Source organism: Meles meles, chromosome 7 (genome assembly GCF_922984935.1).
Source record: "Meles meles chromosome 7, mMelMel3.1 paternal haplotype, whole genome shotgun sequence".
In the NCBI taxonomy this organism is placed as follows: domain Eukaryota; kingdom Metazoa; phylum Chordata; class Mammalia; order Carnivora; family Mustelidae; genus Meles; species Meles meles.
The window spans coordinates 62719014-62734551 of NC_060072.1; positions in this window are offsets into that span (position 1 = coordinate 62719014).

Genomic DNA, 15538 nt, shown 5'->3' on the forward strand with positions numbered 1-15538 from the left:
CGGGAATGAAAATGGCGGCCTCTTAATCTCTGGCCCGGAGATGCCGAGAGCTTGGGGCCCCATTCCTCAGAGTGTGTGCCCTCAGAGAAGAGCGCCCAATCGCTCCCGTCTCCCTGGCCTCCGGCTATGCTCCAAGCTCACCCAGCCTGGGACTTGTTCAAGGTAACCCCGAGCTGAGAGCTCACTTCTTGGCTCTGTCTCTGTAGCTGGCTTTCCCGTTCTAATACTTGCAAGCTCTGTGACACTTAGACACCCCCGATCCTTCTGTGACCCTGCGGGACTTGGGGCCACGCTGACCCCGCATGGGCTTCACCCCGGTTTAACCTCTGGAGTGATGCCCCTCAGTGGAACAGACTTTTAAAAGTCCTGATTTTGTGCTCCCTTGCGCCACCACTTGCTGGGAGCCGACCCCTCCCCACCGTGGTCTATCTTCCTGTCGCTTTGGATTCACCTCTCCGCCAGTCCTACCTTTCAGAAAGTGGTCGATTTTCTGTTTCTAGAATTGCTCTTCTTCTTCTCTTCGATCTCCCATTGGATTTGTAGGTGTTTGCAATGTTTAGATAAGCTATCTAGCTGATCTCCTGCTACCTGATGTAGTCTCAACCTGCTACTTCTCTGCCATCTTGATCGGTTTATCTCCATTTTTATAGATGGGGCAACTGAGGCACAGAGTGATTAAGTAATTTGCAAGAGTGTCCCCCCAGCCCTGCCAAAGGCAGTTGGGTCATGAAACCCAAGCAGTCCATCTACCTATCTTGTCATCTCAGTCATTATACTTTATAGATGGAATTGTTTTCTTAATTTCTTCTTCAGATTGTTCATTGCTAGAGTATTAGAAACCCAAATGATTTTTTTTTTATTGATTGCATACCCTTAAACTTTGCTGAATTTGTTTGTTAGCTTGAGCAGTGTTTCTGTGGATTCTTGTGGACTGCTGCCTCAGAGTTTAGTTATATTTTTTTTCTTTCCAAATCTGCTTCTATTGATTTAATCTAGAATATCTAAGACCTTAAAAAATCTTTTGTATTTTTAAAATGTTACATAAAATTTACCCTTTTTGTCTTTTTTTAATTTCTTGTATTATCTGGCTTAGAGAATTTGTTTGCTAAAAAAAGAAGACATGGGGCGCCTGGGTGGTTCAGTAGGTTAAGATTCTGACTCCTGGTTTTGCCTGAAGGTCCTGATCTTACAGTCATGAGACTGAGCTTAGTGTGGGGCTCTGTGCATGGTATGGAATCTGCTTCATATTCTCTCTTCCTCCCCTCTGAACACGCCCCCCCCTCCCCATGCCGGTCATGCTCTCTTTCAAATAAATAAATAAATAAAATCTAAAAAAAAGAAACTGAAAATGAAGAACATCGTCAGTTAAATTTTTTAAGTGCTAAAGAAATAATGTGTTAAAGGCAAGCAACGCTATCATCAAGACCACCATAAGGTTCTGTGGATTGATTTGTTTTGGTTGGAGAATTAAGTGGAGTTACAGCAATATCAATTACTATGATCAAATGACCCTCAACTAATTAGGTAATTTAGATAGCCCACTCATCCTGGAAAATTGTGGCTGCTCAAATCTGTTCTTGATTTGAAGGAAATATGGTGATTTAACTTCCTTTCGTAGTAAAAAAAAAAAAAAAAATAACTTGTTCCTTTCTCCTTGCTAATTTATGGTTCCTTGAAAGTCAGTGTTGACTCTTGGTTTCCCAGACAGGTCTTCCCCTGCCCTGTCCCATTTCTTTTCTGAGTTTTAAAATTAATATCCTTTCATTTTTATTATCACTCATAAGACATATGTTGAATTTTATTGATGTTAATGTAAAATGCTAAGACCACATTCTTTTCCCACCATTTTAATGTCTGACCCAGAGCAGTGCTTCCTGCTATTGCAGCCTTGACCTTAGCCCTTGGGTTATGATGGATATACAACAAATGGAGCATATCATAGTATCTTAGGACTAGGAGAGACCTTGGAATTCACTTTCTTGTGAGAAATTATAACCCTTACTCCACACTATTTTCAGGATTTCAATACATCTTGGAAATGTTGACTCATGGTGCAGCTCTTACTCTCAGTGTCAAAATAGAGAAATGGAGACATTTACATCTAAGTTAACAGAGAGGAATAAATAGCAACTAATTACTTATATTCAGATACCGTGCTCTGGCTTCTTGTTCTCAAAGACAGGAAAGGAAAAAGCAGAAACCAAAATCACAGTAAAGGAAGGCTTAGGAATTTGACATCATATCTTTTCTAAAGATTTATCACTGAATCTGTGACCTCTTAAGCTCATGTCTAGTGAACTAGGTTCCCTCTGACTGCGTCATGGTTTAGCCCTTTACCTATAAACTTGTACATAGAGGTATAAAGTTACAATATCCCAATATCCCTTATATGTTCTTAATGACACTGTAAACTGTGACTCTCCAGTATTTCACATGTATTTTATATTAACTTATGGTTATATCTGCAGATTCATTTCTTTATGCTTCATGACTTTTAATATTAGAGTGGAAAAAATTCCTTTTTTTAAATTATTTTTTTCTTTTTTTAATTTAAATTCAAGTAGCCAACATGTGATACATGATTAGCTTCAGATATAATATTGAATAAGTCATCAGTTGTTTATAACACCCAATGCTCATCCTATCACATGTCCTTCTTAATGTGCATCATCCAATTACTCCATCCCTCCACTCACCTCTCCTCCAGGAACTCTCACTTTGTTTCCTGTAGTTAAGAGTCTCTCATGGTGGGGCACCTGGGTGGCTCAGTGGGTTAAGCCTCTGCCTTCGGCTCAGGTCATGATCTCAGGGTCTTGGGATCGAGCCCCACATCGGTCTCTCTGCTCAGCAGGGAGCCTGCTTCCCCCTCTCTCTCTACTTGTCTCTCTCTCTATATATCAAATAAATAAAATCTTAAAAAAAAAAAAGAGTCTCTCATGGTTTTTCTCCCTCTCTGAAGATTTCCTATTCAGTTTTCCCTCCCTTTCCCTATGATCCTCTGTGCTGTTTCTTATATTCCACATATGAGTGAAACCATATGATAATTGTTTTTCTCTGATTGACTTATTTTGCTCATTATAATACCCTCTGGTTCTATCCACATCAATGTAATTCGTAAATACTCATCTTTTCTGATGGTTGAACGATATTCCATTGTGTGTGTGTGTGTGTGTGTATAATATCTCACATTTTCTTTATCCATTCTTCTGTCAATGGACATCATAGCTCTTTCCACAGATTGACTATTGTGGACATTGCTCCTACAAACATTGTGGTGCAGGTGCCTCTTTGGATCACTACATTTGTATCTTTGGGGTAAATACCTAGTAGTGCAATTGTTGGGTTGTAGTGTAGCTCTATTTTTAAGTTCTTGAGGAACCTCTGTACTGTTTTTCAGAGTGGCTGCACCAGCTTGCATTCCTACCAACAACGAAAGAGGGTTTCCCTTTCTCTGCATCCTCGCCAACATTTGTTGTTTCCTGACTTGTCAATTTTAGCCATTCTGACTGGTGTGAGATGGTATCTTATTGTCATTTTGATTTATATTTCCTTGATGCTTCAGTGGTGGCGAGCATTTTTTCATGTGTCTGTTGACCATTTGTATGTCTTCTTTGTAGAAATGGGCAGAAATTATCTTCTTTGGAGAAATGGGCAGAAATGCCTTCTGCCCATTTCTCCAAAGAAATGTTCATGTCTTCTGCCCATTTCTTGACTGGATTATTTGTTTTTTAGGTGTTGAGTTTGTTAAGTTCCTTATAAATTTTGGATACTAGTCCTTTATCTGATATATCATTTGCAAATATCTTCTCCCATTCTGTAGGTTGCCTTTTAGTTTTGCTGACTGTTTCCTTTGCTGTGCAGAGGTTTTTATCTTGATAAAATCCTAATAGGTCCTTTTTAATTTTGTTTCCCTTGCCTTTGGAGATATGTCTTGAAAGTAATTGTTGTGGCTGAGGTGACAGAGGTTGCTGACTCTGTTTTCCTCCAGGATTTTGATGGAATCCTGTCTCCCATTTAGATATTTCATCCATTTTGAGTTTGTCTTGGTGTATGGTATAAGAAAATGGTCCAGTTTTTTTCTTCTACATGTGGCTGTCTTATTTCCCCAGCATCATTTATTGAAGAGACTGTTCTTTTTCCATTGTATATTCTTTCCTGCTTTGTCAGAGATTAATTGCCCATATAGTTGTAGGTCCATTTCTGGGTTCTCTATTCTGTTCCATTGATCTATGTGTCTGTTTTTGTGCCAGTACCATACTGTCTTGATGATTACAGCTTTGTAATAGAACCTGAAGTCTGGAATCATGATGCCACCAGCTTTGGTTTTCTTTTTCAACATTTCTCTTGCTATTTGGGGTCTTTTCTCGTTTCATACAAACCTTATGATTATTTCTTCCAGCTCTGTGAAAAAAGATGATGATATTTTGATAAGGATTACATTGAATCTGTAGATTGCTCTGGGTAGCATAGACATTTTAGCAGTGTTTGTTCTTCCAATCCATGAACATGGAATGTTTTTCCATTTCTTTGTGTCTTCTTCAATTTCTTTCATAAGTGTTTTATAGTTACTAGAGTATAGATCCTTTACATCTTTAGTTAGGTTTATTCCTAGGTTTCTTATGGTTTTTGATGTAGTTATAAGTGGGATTGATTCCTTACGTTCTCTTTCTTCTGTCTCATTTTTAGTGTAAAGAAATGCAACTGATTTCTGTGCATTGATTTTATATCCTGCCACATTCCTGAATTCCTGTATGAGTTCTGATGATTTTGGTGTGGAGTCTTTTGGGTTTTTCCACATAAAATATCATGTGATCTGTGAAGAGTGAGAGTTTGACTTTTTCTTTGCTGGTTCAGATGCCTTTTATTTTATTTTATTTTATTTTTTAAAAGATTTTATTTATTTATTTGACAGAGAGAGATCACAAGTAGGCAGAGAGGCAAGCAGAGAGAGAGAGAGAGAGGAGGAAGTTGGCTCCCTGCCAAGCCGAGAGCCCGATGCGGGACTCGATCCCAGGACCCTGGGATCATGACCTGAGCTGAAGGCAGAGGCTTAAACCACTGAGCCACCCAGGAGCCCCCAGATGCCTTTTATTTCTTTTTGTTTTTTCATTTTTGAGGCTAGGACTTCTAGTACTATCACCAACAGTGATAGTGGACATCCCTGTCATGTTTCTGACCTTAGGGAAGAAGCTCTCAGCTTTTCCCCATTGAGAATAATATCTACTGTGGGCTTTTCATAAATGGCTTTTACAATATTGAGGAATATTCCCTTTGATCCTACACTGTGGGGAGTTTTAATCAAGAAAGGATGCTGTACTTTGTCAAATGCTTTTTCTGCATCTATTGAGAGGATCATATCGTTCTTGTTCTTTCTTTTATTAATGTAGTATATCATATTGATTGATTTGTAGATGTTGAACCACCCTTGCAGCCCAGGAATAAATCCTGCTTTGGCGAATAATCCTTTTATTGGCTAGGATCTTGGTAAGAATTTTGGTAATCATGTTTACCAGGAATATTGGTCTGTAATTCTCCTTTTTGGTGGGTTCTTTATCTGTTTTGGGGATCAGGGTAATACTGGCCTCATGGAATGGGTTTGGAAGTTGTCCTTTCACTTCTATTATTTGAAACAGCTTCAGAAGAATAGGTGTTATTTCTTCTTTTGATGTTTGGTATAATTCCCCTGGGAAGCCATCTGGCCCTGGACTCTTGTTTTTGGGATATTTTTGATTACTGCTTTAATTTTGTTCTTAGTTATGGGTCTGTTCGTGTTGTCTATTTCTTCCTGGTTCAATTTTGGTCATTTATAAGTTTCCAGGAATGTATCTACTTCTTGCAGATTGCCCAATTTGTTGGCATGTAATTGCTCATATGTTCTTAAAATTATTTGTATTTCTTTGGTGTTGGTCATGACCTCTCCTCTTTCACCCATGATTTTATTTATTTGGGTCCTTTCTCTTTTCGTTTTGATGATTATGGCCAAGGGTTTATCAAGCATATTAATTCTTTCAAAGAACCAGCTTCTGGTTTCATTGATCTGTTCTACTTTTTTTTTTTGGTTTCATTGCGTTGACTTCTGCTCTAATTATCATTAATTCTCTTCTTCTCCTGGATTTATGCTTTATTTGCTGGGTTTTTTTTTCCTCCCTCGCTCCTTTAGGTGTAAGATTAGCTTGTGTATTTTAGTTTTCTAATTTTTTGAGAAGGCTTGTATTGATATATTCCTTTTACGACCACCTTTGCTGTATCCCAAAGGTTTTCAACAGTTGTGTTTTCATTTTCACTTGTTTCCACAAATTTTTAAAATTCTTCTTTAATTTCTTAATTGACCCATTCATTCTTTAATAGGATGCTCTTTAACCTCCATGCATTTTTTTCCTTCCAAATTTCTTCCTGTGACTAAGTTCAAGTTTTAAAACATTATGATCTGAAAATATACGAGAATAATCATGGTCTTTTAGTACCATTCGAGACCTGATTTGTCACCCAGTATGTGATATATTCTGAATAATGTTCCATGTGCACTCAAAAAGAATATGTACTCTGTTGATTTAGGATGGAATGCTCTGAATATATCTGTGAAGTCCAGCTTGTCCAGTGTGTCATTCAAAGCCCCGCTTCCTTGTTAATCTTCTGCTTAAGTGATATGTTCATTGCCTACAATTATTGTATTATTATCAATGTGTTTCTTTAATTTAACTACTACTACAATTTACTATGTAAATTGGTTTACATAATTGGCTGCTCCAGAGTTAGGACCATAAATATTTATAATATTAGATCTTCTTGGGTAGACCCTTTAAGTATGATATAGTGTCCCTCTTCATCCCTGTAGTCTTTATTTTAAAATCTGATTTGTCAGATAGGAGGATTGCTACCTCAGCTTTCTTTTGATATCCATTAGCATGATAAATTGTTCTCCATCCTCTCACTTTCAATCTGGTGGTGTCTTTAGATCTAGAGTCTAGGAGTCTAGGAGACTTTAGAGTCTCCTTGGACATCTTAATGTTGGTTCTTCTTTTTAAATCCAGTCTGATACCTCATGTCTTTTGATTGGGGCATTTAGTCCATTTACATTCAGAGTAACTGTTGACAGATATGAACTTAGTGCCATTGTATTACTTATAAAGTCCCTGTTTCTGTAGATTGTCTCTGTGTCTTTCTAGTCTGTGTTATTTTTGGGCTCTCTCTTTGCTTAAAAGATCCCCTTTAATATTTCTTGCAGGGTTGGTTTAGTGATCACACATTCTTTAATTTGTTCTGGAAGCTTTTCATCTTCTCTTCCGTTCTGAATGACAACCTTGGTAGATAAAGTATTGTTGTCTGTATGTTTTTCTCACATAGCACCCTGAATATATCATGCCAGTACTTCCTGGCCTGCCAGGTCTCTGTGGACAAGTCTGCTGCCAGTCTGTTTCTACCCATGTAGGTCACAGACCGCTTGCCTCAAGCTGCTTTCAGGATTTTCTCTTTATCTCTGAAATATGCAATGTTCACTATTATATGTTTGGGTGTTGACCTCTTTTTATTAGATTTGAGGGGGGATAATTTCTATCTCTTAGACTGGATGCATGTTTCTTTCCCCACATTAGGGAAGTTCTCAGCTTTGATTTGTCAAATATACCTTCTGTTTCTCTCTGTTTCTTCCTCTGAGACTCTGAATTTTAATATTGTTTCACTTTATGTTATCATGGATTTCTTGAAGCCTCTCCTTGTGATCCATTAGTTGTTTTCTCTCTTTTCCTTAGCTTCCTTCCTTTCCATCATCTTGTCTTCTGTGTTACTGACTCTCTCTTCTGCCTCATTTACCCTAGTTATTAGAGCATCCAGTTTAGACTGCATCTCAGTTAAAGCATTTTTAATATTGGGCTGTTTATATTTTATTTCTTCACTAAGAAATTCTCTAGTATTTTTTATGTTTTTTTTCAAGCCCAGCTAGTAAATTTATAATTATTATCCTGAATTCAGGCTCTGACATCTTACTTATACCCATATTGATTATTGCCTCTGGTGCTTTCTTTTGTTGTTGATTCCTCCTTCTAGTCATTTTGCCAAGAGAAGAATGGATGATTGAGGGAACAAAATCAAGAATATCAACCGCAACCCAAGTGAAATACACACTGGACAAATCCAAATAGTCAGAAACCAAAAGAAAAAGAAAAAAAAATAGGGTGGGAGAGAATATAATCTCCCAGGTGGACAAAATAGGTTTCACTTGGTCCTGTGTGTATTTTGGTCTATTTTTGAAGAGAATACTAAAGCCTGAAATCGCAAAGAAAGCAAAACTTACATATATATGCAAATGTAAAATTGAAACAGTGAATGGATGCCAAAAATTAAGACTATATCTATATCTATAAAATGTAAATGCAAGAATGAAAATTAAAAAGAGACTTAAAAACAGAGTTGATTAAATAAACTAGTTGAAAAGAAAAAAAATTTAAACTGAAAGACTGAAGACTCATGTGATAAAACCTCTAATTCTATATACTATTTTGAGTGGTCTATAAACTTGGTATTCACCTGAGGGTCCTGCTGGTCTTCTAGGAGGAGGGTCTGTTGCACTGATTCTCAGGTGTCTTTGCCTTGGTGAAGATGTACCACCTCTTGCCAGGGGGTTGGGCTCAGCGTAAGCTCCTTTCGGTTGGTCTGTGTGGCTTCTGTTTTCTGAAGGCTTTTCTGGCTGCTTTAAAGGATGAAAAATGTGAAAGATGGCAGCACCCTGATCTCCAGCCCTGGAGCTGAGGATCCCAGCCCCCACTCTTTAGTGCACCCTCAGTGAACCTTTTGGGTTCCCCAAACTGCCCAGACTCCTGCGGTGCACATCTGCACCAATCCTCCCAGGGGAAGAAGGGGTGTCTCACCATGGCCACCACAGGCTAGGCCCCTTTGGGGGAAAGATCACCTGATTGTGTGTTTCCCCATGCCACTGTTCCCTGGAGGAAGGACCATATCTCACGTGGTTGTCACTTGCTGGACCCCTGTTTGGAAATCAGTGGCCCGATCATGCCACAGTTCTGTGTTTATGGCAACACCTGCTTGAGATGCCACTCTGGAGCTCACTAATTGTAGCTGGCTTCCCTGTTCCAATACTTGGGAGCTCTGCTGAATTCAGGCATTCCCATTCTTTCTGTGACCCTGGGGATCCTGAGACCACACTGTCCCTAGAATCCATCTAGAATTCTGCCCCAGTTTGTCACCTGAGCTCCTCTTAGGCAGGGATGGCCTTCACAGGAGCACACTTCTTAAAGTTCTGATTTTGTGCTCCAGGGCTACATCACTTTCCAGTAGCTGGCTTATAGTGGCTCCCTCCCTGCACCATTTATCTTCTGATGTATCCCCTCAGATTTACTTCTCTGCACCTCCAACCCTCCAAAGGTGGTCACTTTTCTATTTGTAGAATTTTCTTGCATCTCTGGTTGAATGCACATGTTTTCAAAATGATTTGATAGCTATCTAGCTGAATTAAGGGAACAGATGAAACGTGGGTCCCCTATATTTCCGCCATCTTCCAACTGTTACCCTGTTCCTTATTTTAAATTAAACTAAAATGTATTTACAGATATCTGGCTAAGAAAATCCATTGTTGAGTCCACTGATATTGTTTAACTTTTTTTCTGTCTTGTATTTTATTCAACCTATAGTATTTTGTTGAAATGCATTTTGTTACACTTGAAAGCCTTTGTGGACTTCCACCAATTTTTCTCAGGGTTTGCTGGAGGTAGTAGCCACAAACTTATACTGTAAGTATAGTATAGTATAGAAAGACTCTTTAGTTTTAGATATTTAAATATTTAGTAATATTTAGTTTTAAAACAATATTTATAAATGTGCTCTCAGTAATTTAAAAACTGATTTCTATAGCTCTGAGACTTCAATATAACAGGAAAGAAGATGCATATAATTTATTGATATTCCAAGAGACATGTTTTTCACAAAAGACTTAAATCTCCTAATCAAATGGAAGGAAAAGGCACTTTTAGATGTTTCAGGCTACATGTTTCTTTGGGTTTGGGGCTACCATTGGAGGTTAAGATGGGTCAAAGAGGCTCTGCATGGTGAACTTGTGTGCTTCCATTCCTGCTCTGTGCTGCAAGCCCACTTTCTGTCTCTTGCACTTGTCCTGCTGCATCCTATCTGAGGGTGTTTGCGCTGCTGTATTCCTTCTCCCAAGGATGCTTTCTTTTACCATTATCCTGTTGAAAGTCTTTTCAAGACTAAGATCTCAGCCTGTATATTACCTTCTTGGGGAAGCATTTTCTGGTTTTTGCTCTAGCTGCCATGGATGGTCCTCCTTAGGTCACTCTTATAATAACTTGTATATTTCAGGAAAAGTGCTTACTTGTCTATTTCCAGAAAAGCACCCGGAATTGTAATCATATGCTTGTTTTTCTTTCCATGTTAGTCTGTAAACCCCAGAGGGTTTTCTCTCCCTGGTACACCATTGGCTCCAAGAGGTTATGGAATGTGTGTTATTCATCAATATATCCCAGGGTCTTACAGCATGTATAGACATGGATAAATACTTACTGAATAAATGAATAAATTAATAGTATATATACTTCAGGGAGTGATGAACTACAGTTTCTTTTTTGACCTTCTAAAATGATTAACCTTTTCTGAAAAGGGTGTATGTGCATCATGTAGACAAAAGGGAGAAGTCACGGGCCCCCAGTAGAGGCTCAGAGATGATGGTTACATAAAATATTATGAGAATATGGGAGATTTTAGAGCAAATTTCTGTAAAGGTGATTTTTAGATTTGTACTGGCATCCAAGACTTTATAGATAATAAAAAAGATAAGTAAATACAGTGAGTTTCTTACCTTGCTATTAATATTATTTTGACTATGACCTTATCTAATTCATTATTTGGTTCTTACTGCATGTCATTTTGTGTGAGTCTGTGCCTCCTATCATAATATATTAGCTTCAGTATGAGTTAAGAGCATAATGTTCAAATTTTGTAGGCATCATTGGGCTTCATTTTAAACACCTTAGCAGTAAATTCACATCAACATTAAGGAGCTGCCTCTGGTGATGGTTCTCCATAGCATGTGGAATTTGAAACGTTGTGGCATTGCACTCAGAGAATTTGGGGCCGAGGGTCTTATTTTTTTCAAAGGATGAGTATAAAGAAAACAAAAATGTATAGTTGAAATATTTCTTGTTATAGTTGAGGGAGTGAGAACAGAAGAGAGGAATAGAAATAGCTCTAGCCTAACTTGTGTCTGGTTGGTGAAGGTGATAGCATCTTCTTGGGGATTGGGAAAGAAAAATATTAATTGATAATTCTGGTGGTTAAATTTATGTGTCAGCTTTGCTAGGTCACAGAACCCAGATATTTGGCCAGACACTGGTGTAGATGTTGTTATGAAGATTTTCTTAGATGAGATTAATATTTATTTGTTTTTTGTTTTTATTTTTTTCCTGCTCCCCTATATTGTCTTTATTGAGCAGGTATGACCAAGGTTACTCCCCTGGCTGTGACTGAGGTCATTTGATGGAAAAGAATGGTCAGAAACAGAGATTGCCTCATAGTTATTATCTTTACCATTGACCAGTTCTAAAATCTCAGTAGATGAGATTAGTATTTAAATCAATAGTTTTTGAGGAAAGCAGATTATCTGCCAAAATGTGGAGGGGGCCTCAGGTGATTAGGTAATTAATTAGCTGATTAGGTAATCAGGCGAAGGCTATGCAGGAAAAATGACTGACTTCCCCTGAGGAAGAGGGAATTCTGCCCACAGATTGATTTTTGAACTCAAGGGGCAGTAACAGCAAGTATTATTTGAATTTCCAGCCTGCTGCCTACTCTACAGAGTTTGCATTTGCCAGTCCCACAGTTATGTGTGATAATTTCTTAAAATACACCCTCCATTCTCTCCCCCTCTCTAAACACACACACACACACACACACACACACACACACACGCACACACATACACACACATATATTTTATTGGTTTGTTCTTTCTGAAGAACCCTAATACAATAACTCTAATACAATAGCTATGTATGTTTAAAATGTCATCTCTCATCAGTTGTTGTGTCTTTCTCTATACAACTGTTGCTGGAACTTTGAATATGTTCAGGAGGTGCTCACATCTTCCTGTGTTAGGGGAGCAAGGTGTATCAGAACACTAGAGCAGGAGAAATTTTTCCCTGCTGGATTATAGAGGATCTGTGAGCTGCATCACTAAAAATTCCCTCTGTCTGTCAAAAGTAAAGCATGGAGAAACAGGAAAAAATTGAAGATGAGAACCCTACTTTCAGACCCAGGTAAAGGAGCTTCCACTTGGAGGAAAGCCACAGCAAAAAAATGACTGACTTCAGCTAGTGACTCAGTCCTCCACCATTTAACTTGTTCCCAGTTAACACCTGCTCCAGCTAAAGCAAGGATGCCTCCAGGGCCCAGGTTTACGTCTGTACCCTCCTTTTCTTTTCTTTATTTTTTTTTTTTTTACTTTTAAGTCTTTTAATCTTCATATTAGCTTTGTGATTGATACATTACTTTTTTTCCCCACTTTTTAAAAATTTCTTTTCAGCATAACAGTATTCATTGTTTTTGCACCACACCCAGTGCTCCATGCAACACGTGCTGTCCCTATTACCCATCACCTGGTTCCGCAACCTCCCCCCCCCCCCAAACCCTCAGGTTGTTTTTCAGAGTCCATAGTCTCTCATGGATCATCTCCCGAGGAGAAGGGAGTTGAGGGAAATTAGAAGGGGAGATGTACCCTCCTTTTCGATTAGCTTCTCTCTTACATGGGGACTGCATCATGCTCTTTGGCCCAGACATCCCATTCCCAACTCCCCCTGCCCCAGGCCTCAGCTTTCTTCCCGTATGGTCCTGCTAAAAGACTGGAGATGATATAATCAAAACATTTACAGAGCACTTACTATATGTTAATTATTGTTCTAAGTGGTTTATATGTCTTAAGCCATTAAATCTTTACATGGATCCTATGTGAGAGGTACTATTATCATTCTGGTTTTATAGGTGAGAAACATTAGGAATTTGAGTAAGTTCCCTGAGGCCATGTCCTGGCAGAGCATAGATTTGAACTAAACTAGTTTGAGTCTAGAGCTTATCTGATTCAGCTCTGCGCATGATAATTAATGCTGAGGCGTAAAGGAATGGCCCGAGCTTAGTTAGCATGCCACGTTTGCACCTTGTGCTGCCCACATATGCTATTTCCAGATTCTGTTCTTGTTTTTAAAGATTGATTGTTTATTTTTATTTATTTATTTGACACAGAGAGAGAGAGAGAGACAGCAAGAGAGGGACCACAAGCAGGGGGAGTGGGAGAGGGAGAAGCAGACTCTCTGCTGAGCAGGGAGCCCAATGCGGGGCTCGATCCCAGGACCCTGAGATCATGACCTGAGCCGAAGGCAGATGCTTAATGACTGAGCCACCCAGGTATCCCTGTATTTCCAGATTCTAGAACCAGGGCAATGGATACAAGAGGCACACAGACCTTTCATAGTAATTCTCCAAACGTCTAGGGAGATTGCATCTTCCTTTCTTTTTTCCATTATTTTTTTGAATTGATAAGTGATTTACTTTTATTTTATTTATAGCGACATTACTTTCATCTATATTAACAACTCTTTTCACTTCTGAATTTCTAACTTATGGTAAAGCTGGTATTTCAGAATTAGGGAGCATTTTATTTATTTAATTTTTAAGAATCTTTTTTCTTTCAAGATTTTATTTAAAATAAATAAAATTGGCCTCAAAGAAGAAAGCAGAGACATACCCACAGTCACCAGGGAAGTGCACTAAGTTTGAAGAACTTTCTCCTGGAAACTAATAATGACTTCATATTGCAGATGAGGCTCTGAAGCTAAAGAGGTAAGGTAATGTGTTGAAGCACATTCCTGTCGAACCTTGCATGTAATCTTCAAGGATAGTGGGAATTAACAAAGTGGAGAAAAGTAGGAAGAACACTGCAGGAGATGGGGTTGTGTTAAGTGCCTGGGGAGTTGAGAGAACTATAAGAGGTACAGTCTGGCCATAGGTAGGGTGAGTGTTGGGGGTGATGTGGGAGGCAGGGGCAAGGTGAGGATATACATTACTCTGAAAATTAAAGACAGCTGCTAAAAGATCTTGGGGAGACCAAATGGTGAGAGATCTTTGGGGAAAACTACTCTACCGCTGACTTGGAGGATGGTTAAATTGGGGGAGAAGGTGAGATAGAGATAAGGGACCATGGTTGGTGTCAGTTTGCTCAGTCTCCCTTCCCTACTGTTGCGATATCAGCATCTTTGTCTTTTTGTCTGAGCTTTGCTTCTTTCCTACTTCTGGGACTTTGGGGAGGCTTCCAGTCACTGTCCCGTGCCCCTCCTCTTCAGTCAGAGGGATGCAGGAGCATATGCCCATGATGGCTTCTCATCCCTGGGCACTCTGATCTTTCCAAGAGTAAGTATCTGACTCCAGTTAGGTCCATCAGAGTCTGGGGCTAGGGCTTTGAATATGCTAATATTGAAGACAGAAGAATTCTTTCAGCGTTTCTAAAGAGAAACAGGGGAACCCAAGTCTGCCAGTGTCCATTGTTTTAGTTTCCTAGGGTTGCTGTTAACAAACTCCCACAAACTGAGTGTCTTGAAACAATAGAAATTTATTCTTCCCCAGGTCTGGAGACTGCACGTTCAAAATCAAGTTTTTGGCAAGGTCACACTCTCTCTGAAGGCTCTAGGGAAAAATCCTTCCTTGTGTCTGTAAGGACCTATTTAGAAACTGTGCCTGCTCCCCTTCCCCCAGGGGATTTACTTGGAGACAATTCCCAGAAACCAGCTCCAGGTAACAGCCCAGATACAAGGGTGGGTCAGGCCAGGTGGAGACATCCGATCAGTGGGGGTTTGCATAGTATCTCCCTGGTTACCAAGGAGTAGGGACCCCCGGCCTCTGGGAGCCTTTTTGATGCCAATCCTAATCAAGGTATAATAGGCTGGTTCTCATGTCTACTAGGGTAAATTGTAATTCAGTTGGTCATCTAGCATCACTGTGGAGTTTCCTCTGTGTGTTACAATTTCATTGGTCACCTGTGCGTGGCCAGGCCCAACCGCATGGCCTTTGCCCTTAAAAGCTAGTCTGTGAAACAGAGAAGGGTCACCCTCTCTTGTAAGAGAGAACAAGAGCGGCCCTGAACATTCAGTTAGATTCTTGATGCTTGGTGCGAAATAAAGTTTTACTTGACCTTCGCCTTGTATCAATCTCGCTCCTTTAATCACGGACCCATTATTGGGGTATAACAGTGTCTTCTAGCTTCTAGTGGTTACAGGTACTCCTTGGGGTTCCTTAGCTTGTAGATGCCATACTCCAGTCTCATCCTTCATCGTCACGTGGCAGTCTTCTCACTGTGCATCTCTATGACTTAAGTTACCTATTTCCTGAGGACAGAAGGCATTGAATTCAAGCCCACCCTAATCCAGCATAATCTCATTTTACCATGATTACATCTGCGATGGTCCACTTTCTGATTAAGGTCACATTCACAGGTTCTGGGTAGACATGAATTTGGGGTACGGGAGCA